We start from the raw sequence: 8,525 nt of genomic DNA, 5'->3' as shown, positions 1-8,525 counted from the left end.
GAAATGAAGTTCTGTAGGCCCATAAAGCTGGTAGTAGATACTTATCCCAGTCTCCAGGATGATTGTTTACCTGCTTGGTAATAATTTTAGAAACCATTCCATTTACCTTTTCAACTAGGCCATTACATTGAGGGTAATATGGTGAAGAGTGCCTCCTTGTAATGCCCAGTTTCTGCATTAATTCTCCTACCAAGTCTGCTCTGAAACCTGGCCCTCTATCAGAGATGATCTCTAAAGGTGTGCCAAACCTACATCATATGTGCTCGTAGATAAATTTAGCTACCTCTATCGCTGTGATTCTAGTGGTGGCTGTAGCCTCTGCCCATCTAGTCATGTAGTCGACCCCCATGATAATGTAGAATTTTCCTGAGTTGGCCCTAGGTAATGGCCCAATGGCATCGATACCCCATTTTTCAAATGGGCCATATGAGAGAATAGGTGTCTGTGGTTCAGGCATAAGTGACCTAGTGCCGACCTTTTGACACAACTTACACGTTTTGCACCAATGGTGTACATCACGGTTGAGGCTAGGCCATATGAAGCCTGCCTGCAAGATTTTCCTACTTGTTATGTCTAGGGCAAAGTGACCACCACAAACCCCATCGTGACAGCTAGCAATTACTCCCGTGATTTCCTGAGAGAGAGGGACCTTCCTGAGTATTTGGTCCTTACCCTTACAGTACAAACCATCATTGATGAGTCGATACCTTGTGGCCTTCCGCGTCAGCCATTGCTTCTGTCCCTTTGTTAAATCTGATGGGCATTCCCCTGTTTCCAAAAAATGCATGATGTCAGGCAGGGCATCACTTCCTTGAAATAGAGGGAGCTTTAGTTTTATTGCTCCAATCACCACTTCCTGTAGTCTTTCACTTGCTAGGGCATCTGCTTCTTGGTTTTGAGCCCTTGGGATATGGTGTATTTGAACTTCTTCAAACTTACCCAACAAGGTTTTTACACCACTTAAGTGAGTCCTTAAACTAGGATTCTTGCATGTCCATGCTCCATTTACTTGCCTTACCAGAAGTAGAGCATCCCCAAATACATTAAGGCGTTGTACACCTTGCGAGACGCACCATTGTAGACCCTTGGTTAGTGCTGCATACTCAGCTTCATTGTTAGAATGTGAATCTAACAATTGGCCCAACGAAAATACCTTTGTCCCTTTGTCATCAAAGACCACTATTCCTGCAGCTGCTTTGTCGGACGCTCGCTTGTAGGCTCCATCAAAGTAGAGAGAGTATGCTCCTTCTACCATCGGTGGTACTGGAGATAATCGGACTTCTCCTTCCTTAGATTGCTTCTCCTTCCTTTCAAAGACTTGGTAGGTCATGAGTCCCCCCAAACTTGCCCTTGTCGTGCTTTCTACCTGTACCGTGTAGTCAAACTCTTGCAGACGAACTAGCCATTTAGTAATTCTAGCAGACACATCCATGTGTTGTACAACATAGGGAAATATTTCATCCGTGGTTAGAATCACAAATTGCTTAGGCAGCAAATATGACCTAAACTTTGTAGTTGCAAATCTAAGAGCTAGGACTAAGTGTTCCACATGGGTGAAACCTTTTTCTCCTGCTGTCATCATTCGACTAGAGAAGTAGATTGGCCTCATGAAAGATGTCGTTGTATCCTTTTGGAGTAGCACAGCCCCCAATGAGTCATCACCAACACTTGAGGTGACATAGAATTTTTCATCCCACTTAGGTGGTGAGATAGTTGGCAGAGTGGCTAAGACCTCCTTTACCTTGTTGTAGTGATGTTCGCTTTCCTCGTCCCAAGTGAAAGTTGATCTTTGAGTGAGTTGTTGCAGTGGTAGAACAAGTTGTGATAGTAGATGTATGAATCTACTTAAGTACCTCACCTTCTGTAGAAAAGAGACTAGTTGACGTGCGGTCGTTGGTGAAGGTAGGGCTATGAGTGCGGACACCTTACTTGGGTCGGCGTTGATACCTTTTGCTGAAATTTCATGGCCTAGTAGAATGACTTTACTCTCCCCAATGTGGCATTTATCCACATTTAATTGCCCACCTAGGCTCTGCAACCTGGCCAAACCTTCAGTTACCTTTTCTAAATGTGAAATACGGGAGCTATATATACAAAAATCATCAATGAACACTCTTATGGATGTTCCAAAGAATGGTTGAAAAACATATGTGACATATCTTTGGAATGTGGCAGGTGCATTTGTGAGACCAAATGGCATAACCCTGTATGCAAAACAACCCCATGGCATGATAAAAGTGGTTTTTAGATGATCTTCCAAGGCTATGCGTATTTGAAAGTATCCAGAATAACCATCACAGACGGTATAGCATTCAAAACCCACTACTTCATTCAGAATTTCATCCAAGAAAGGGAGAGGAAAGTGGTCTCTCTTTGTAGCTGCATTTAGTGGTTTGTAGTCAACACAGACCCTCCACTTACCATTCTTTTTAGGCGTCACCACTACGGGTGACACCCATTCTGAGTTTTCTACAGGATAGATGAATCCCGCCTCTAACAGTTTCCTTACCTCGGCCAAGAGTGCCTTTTCTTGTATGACCCCCAATCGTCGTAGCTTTTGCACAACTGGTTTTACCCCTTCCTTCAGCTTAATATGATGTTCCACCAATGTAATGCCTGTGATTCTTTCATAGTTGTCAATGAACAGGTTAGGAAATCCCATCAACATTTGCAAAAAACTATCTTTCTCCTCAAGTGTTAATTCCGTAGACAACATACCCTTCAACCTACTTCCTCCTAGGCCAGGTGATTTTCTCTCCTCTTCATTGGGTTTCCCTTTTGGTGATGGATCACCAGTTGTGCTTACCCTTTGTGGATCCTTCATAATGATACCCATCACATCAATGGAACTGTCACTTTCTTCGGTGGATGTGGTCTCCTCCTCAGAACTGGAAGATTCGCTAGTGGTTTCATCTGTCGATGTTTCCAGATTCATTTGCTTCTGCTTGCCAATCCTCACCCCTAGCTGGAAGTCGGTGATGCCCAATTTCCATCGTGGCCTGGATGGCCTCTTGCTAGTTTCTCCTCTCATGCTTCTCTCATCATCTGATTGTGTAGCTTTCTCCCTCCTAACTCTTTTCACAGTCATGGCTTCAAGTGGTTCTAAAAAGGTTACCTTCTCCTTACCCTTGTCCCTCTCCTTTGCTCTGGGTTGATCCACTACTACGGCTTTTCCTTTCTCTTCTAGCCTTATGATGTTTACAGGGCGATCAGGTGGTGGGGCTGGTGGAAGAGGTGGGATGGATGCTTGTAGTGGTGTCTGGGGTGGACGTAGAATTTGTGTTGGTGGGGGTGGTGCTTGGGGTGGGGGTGTTCTTTCTCTAGGGGGTGACAATTGGTTCCTCCTACCTCCTCTATTATAGTTTTGTCGTGGTTTGGGACAGTAGTACATACCGTGACCATCTGCTCCGCAGTTGTAGCAATGATACTCCCTGTTTTGTCGTCCATCTCTTCCAGGGTCTTGATCTCTTTCTTGACTCCTCCCTTGCTGTATTAAGTGGACAGACAAATTTTGCAGTTGGTGAGTAATATGGGCCAACATATCTTGTTGGTCATCTCTTACCCCAAGAGCCGGTGGTGGTGGTATGGTGGTTGTCGTAGTTGCTGGTCGACGCGATGTTCCTGCTTCTATTGATTCGGTTTCCTTGGCTTTCATTCGCAGCTTCTTGTCCTTAAGGTGAGCAATCTCAACGGCTAACTCGTACGTAGCCGGGAATCTACCTTTCACCTTCTCCTTGAGAAGCGGCCATAAGCCATGCGTGAACCAATCTTTTTTTAGGAAATCGGGTGCGGCTTCCCCCCTTGCCAGTGACTCAACCCACCGTTCCCACAAATCCACAAATTTGGACTCATAGGTGGCATATTCTAAAAGACCCTCCTGCTTCAAGTCTCTCAACTTGTCCCACAACTTTTCTGAAGTGGTACCTCCCCCAAAGCGCCTCTTAAAAGCGGTTTTTAAGGGTTCCCAGTCATCCTTGGTTGCTTGTGGAAGTGCATTGTACCATGATCTAGCTTCTAGCTTCATGAGATGCTTAAAGATTCTAACCCGGGATTCATCCGTATCTTTGTTGCTCACTACACATGCTACTTCAAAGTCATCTAGGAAGTCTGTTACCAAATCCTCCCCCGTCTTTCCTTTAAATGTTGGAAATGCTACACTTGCCATGATTATTGAGAGAGAGCTAGAAAGACACACTGCTTAACTTGCAAAAGTTTTTTTCTTCTTTACAAGGAGGCGTGTATACCCTCTTATACTAGGACATAGATTAAAACTTCAAACGGTACATTGCCTTGTACCAAAGGTAAGACAAATGGTTGATCTGATGCCAGAACCTCCAAAAACCGCTCCCCACCCGGCATGGTGTCAATGACGTGCTGGTAGTGAGCCTTCAAATCCAGTATTACCTTGATTGAGCGTACACGTGTTGGTATGTGTGATCTGTCTTGAGGTAGGTTGTACTGATTCATGTGAAGTTTAGAGGTGCTTAGTCACTGTCCAAGCTTGTGGGAGAGGGTGGTGTTCTTTCCTGAAACAACTCAGTAGATCCCTAGTTTCTCTAGTGAGAGTGTGAGCCAATGATTCCGTTATCTGTGCTGCAGCATCAGGTGCAACTTGAAAACTGACTGTGATAATTACCTCAGTGACTTGAGTTACCCGATTCTCAAAGTAGAATAGTGTTGATTCTCTATTATATAGAGCTCCTTCCATTTTGTTGTTGTGGGTTGGTTGTAGGTTGCGGACATAGTTTCGACCTTCTCCTTCTTCTTCTTGGCACTTGGCCTATGTATATCCACTGGGTTTGGCGTGTTGGTTGACTCTCCCACTGCAAATTGATTACCGTTATGCTTGGCACTCGAGCTTCGATGGAGATGCGGAGTTCGTCTAGTTGTGCTTGGAGCTCTTCTTCTTCTGTCATCCAATTAGCAAATCCTGCTAGCCATTCATCCATTCACAATAGTTTAAGGGTTTCAGTCTTGTAAACTGAAGGGTTTCATGAAAAGATCCTCAGTGGGGGCACCAAATGACGGGAGCAAAGCGAACCCCGAACCCCGACGGCCTCTAAAACATCGGGGACCGAATGGCGCGCCTCGAGCCTGTCATGGTAAAGCAAACAGGGGGCACCACCTAGCTTCAGCGGCTAGGACGCAAACAACACACCACCATAACAAAGTTTTCATCCAAGAGAGATGGATGCTTGGGAGTAATGATGAAAAGGAAAGGGAATGAGATCAATTGAGAGAGAGAGAGAGAGAGTGAGGGAGGGGGTATAGCGGCTTAGTACTTAGGCATCACAAAAGGATGGCGAATCCGCACACCCTTCACACATACACAAGCTCACTCCAAAACACAAGACTAGGTGGCGATTCTGCACACCTCACATGGGCAAAACCTTGCAAGAAAACATACTCACAAAACCTCAAGCTTTATTTAGAGAATTAGGCGATGAAATGGGGAGCATAGGGTAGGGGAATGAGAAGGGAGAGAGTGGTAGAGCACATGGCGGATAGGTGGGAGTTGATGGCGAAGACTCGCACGAGGATTATGGCCATCATCCTTCATTTAGTTGCCCTTCATCTTCCATAGCCAAGGGTGTAGAGGTCATGCTCAAGACAAGCATGGTGATTGTGGTGATGGTGATGGTGTGGGGGTGTGTGTGTGTGCACTAGGCACACACAGTGCATAGTGTGTTCTTTGGTGATGTTGTGTGTCTTTGTGTGATGGTGACCCCTCTTTATATAGGGGAGGAGGGGGGAGAAATTCTACAATTTAGAAATGAAGAAATCATTATCTACATAGGCCATGTGACTGTGGGCCCCACTAACTCTATTGAAACATGGAAGATTTACATTCAAGGTCCACCACTTGTCCAACCTATTAACGCTAGTAGCATGAGTGGTTTTGTCTCAAGATTCACCACTTTTCCACTCTATGTCATTATATTAAGAATATGTGGGTGTTAAGGTCCACCACTTGTCAAACCTATAAGGCTATATCTTAAAGGTTATTCTTTCTTACCACTTGGAGTGACAATGATAGGTTTTACATGGGGGTTTGGTTCCAAGCTCCATCACTTGTCCAAGCTAACTCTATTGAAACAGAGAGAGAAGCAAAGGTCCACCACTTGTCCAAGCTAGGCTCCATTGAAACATGGAGAGAAGGATGCTCCACCATTTGTCCAAGCTAGGCTCCATTGAAACATGAAGAGAAGCAAGCTGCACCATGTCTCCAAGATGCTAGCCTCCATCGAACTACCTTAAACCCACGTTATTTTGTACATGGGGAGTTTACATTCAAGATCAACCACTTGTCCAACCTATTATCGCTAGTAGCATGAGTGGTTTGCTCTCAAGATTCATCACTTTTTCACTTTATGTCATTATATTAAGAATATCTGGGTGTGAAGGTCCACCACTTGTCCAACCTAGAAGACTATATCTTAGTGGTTATTCTATTTGACCACTTAGAGTGACCATGATAGGTTTTACATGGGGGTTTGGTTCCAAGGTCCACCACTTGTCCAAGCCAACTCTATTGAAAGATAGAGTGAAGAAAAGGTCCACCACTTGTCCAAGCTAGGCTCCATTGAAACATGTAGAGAAGGATGCTCCACCATTTGTCCAAGATAGGCTCCATTGAAACATGCAAAGAAGCAAGCTGCACCATTTCTCCAAGATGCTAGGCTCCATTGAAATACCTTAAACCCACGATATTTCCTACATGCGGGGGTTTACATTCACGGTCCACCACTTGTCCAACCTATTATCCTTAGTAGCATGAGTGGTTTGGTCTCAAGATTCACCACTTTTCCACTCTATGTCATTATATTAAGAAGATCTAGGTTTTAAGGTCGACCACTTGTCCAACCTATAAGGCTATATCTTAAAGGGTATTCTTTCTCACCACTTGGAATGACCATGATATGTTTTACATGGGGGTTTGGTTCCAAGGTCCACAACTTGTCAAAGATAACTCTATGGAAACATAGAGAGAAGAAAAGGTCCACCACGTGTCTAAGCTAGGCTCCATTGAAACATGGAGAGAAGGATGAGTCACCATTTGTCGAAGATAGGCTTCATTGAAACATGAAGAGAAGCAAGCTGCACCATGTTTCCAAGATCCTAGGATCCATTAAAAGCTTAAACCCACGATATTTTTTACATGTGGGGTTTAAATTCAAGGTCAACCACTTGTCCAAGCTATTATCCCTAGTAGCATGAGTGGTTTGGTCTCAAGATTCACCACGTTTCCACTCTATGTCATTATATTAAGAAGATCAGGGTGTTAAGGTTGACCACTTGTCCAACCTATAAGGGTATATCTTAAAGGGTATTGTTTGTCACCACTTGGAATGACCATGATATGTTTTACATGGGAGTTTGGGTCCAAGGTCCACCACTTATCGAAGCTAATTCTATTCTTCTCATAGAGAGAAGCAAAGGTCCACCAGTTGTCCAAGCTAGGCTCCATTGAAACATGGAGGGAAGGATGCTCCACCATTTGTCGAAGCTAACTCTATTGAAACATGGGAGGTTTAGCTTCAAGGTCCAACACTTGTCCAAGCTATTACCACTAGTAGCATGAGTGGTTTTGTTTCAAGATTCACCACTTTTTCACTCTATGTCATTATATCAAGAATATCTGGGTGTTAAGGTCCACCACTTGTCCAACCTATAAGGCTATATCTTAAAGGTTGTTCTTTCTCACCTCTTGGAGTGACCATGATAGGTTTTACGTTAGGGTTAGGTTCTAAGGTCCACCACTTGTCCAAGCTAACTCTATTGAAACAGAGAGAGAAGCAAAGGTCCACTACTTGTCCAAGATAGGGTCCAATGAAACATGGAGAGAAGGATGCCCCACCATTTGTCCAAGATAGGCTCCATTGAAACATGAAGAGAAGCAAGATGCACCATGTCTCCAAGATGTTAGGCTCCATCTAAATACCTTAAACCCACGATATTTCGTAGATGGGGGGTTTACATTCAAGGTCCACCACTTGTCCAATTTATTATCGCTAGTAGTATGAGTGGTTTGCTCTCAAGATTCACCACTTTCCACTCTATGTCATTATATTAAGAATATCTGGGTGTGAAGGTCCACCACTTGTCCAACCTAGAAGACTATATCTTAGTGGTTATTCTATTTGACCACTTAGAGTGACCATGATAGGTTTTACATGGGGGTTTGGTTCCAAGGTCCACCACTTGTCCAAGCCAACTCTATTGAAAGATAGAGTGAAGAAAAGGTCCACCACTTGTCCAAGCTAGGCTCCATTGAAACATGTAGAGAAGGATGCTCCACCATTTGTCCAAGATAGGCTCCATTGAAACATGCAAAGAAGCAAGCTGCACCATTTCTCCAAGATGCTAGGCTCCATTGAAATACCTTAAACCCACGATATTTCCTACATGCGGGGGTTTACATTCACGGTCCACCACTTGTCCAACCTATTATCCTTAGTAGCATGAGTGGTTTGGTCTCAAGATTCACCACTTTTCCACTCTATGTCATTATATTAAGAATATGT

This window comes from Adiantum capillus-veneris, chromosome 30 (genome assembly GCF_014529385.1).
Source record: "Adiantum capillus-veneris isolate H3 chromosome 30, ASM1452938v2, whole genome shotgun sequence".
In the NCBI taxonomy this organism is placed as follows: domain Eukaryota; kingdom Viridiplantae; phylum Streptophyta; class Polypodiopsida; order Polypodiales; family Pteridaceae; genus Adiantum; species Adiantum capillus-veneris.
Note: the sequence above shows the minus strand (reverse complement) of the source record.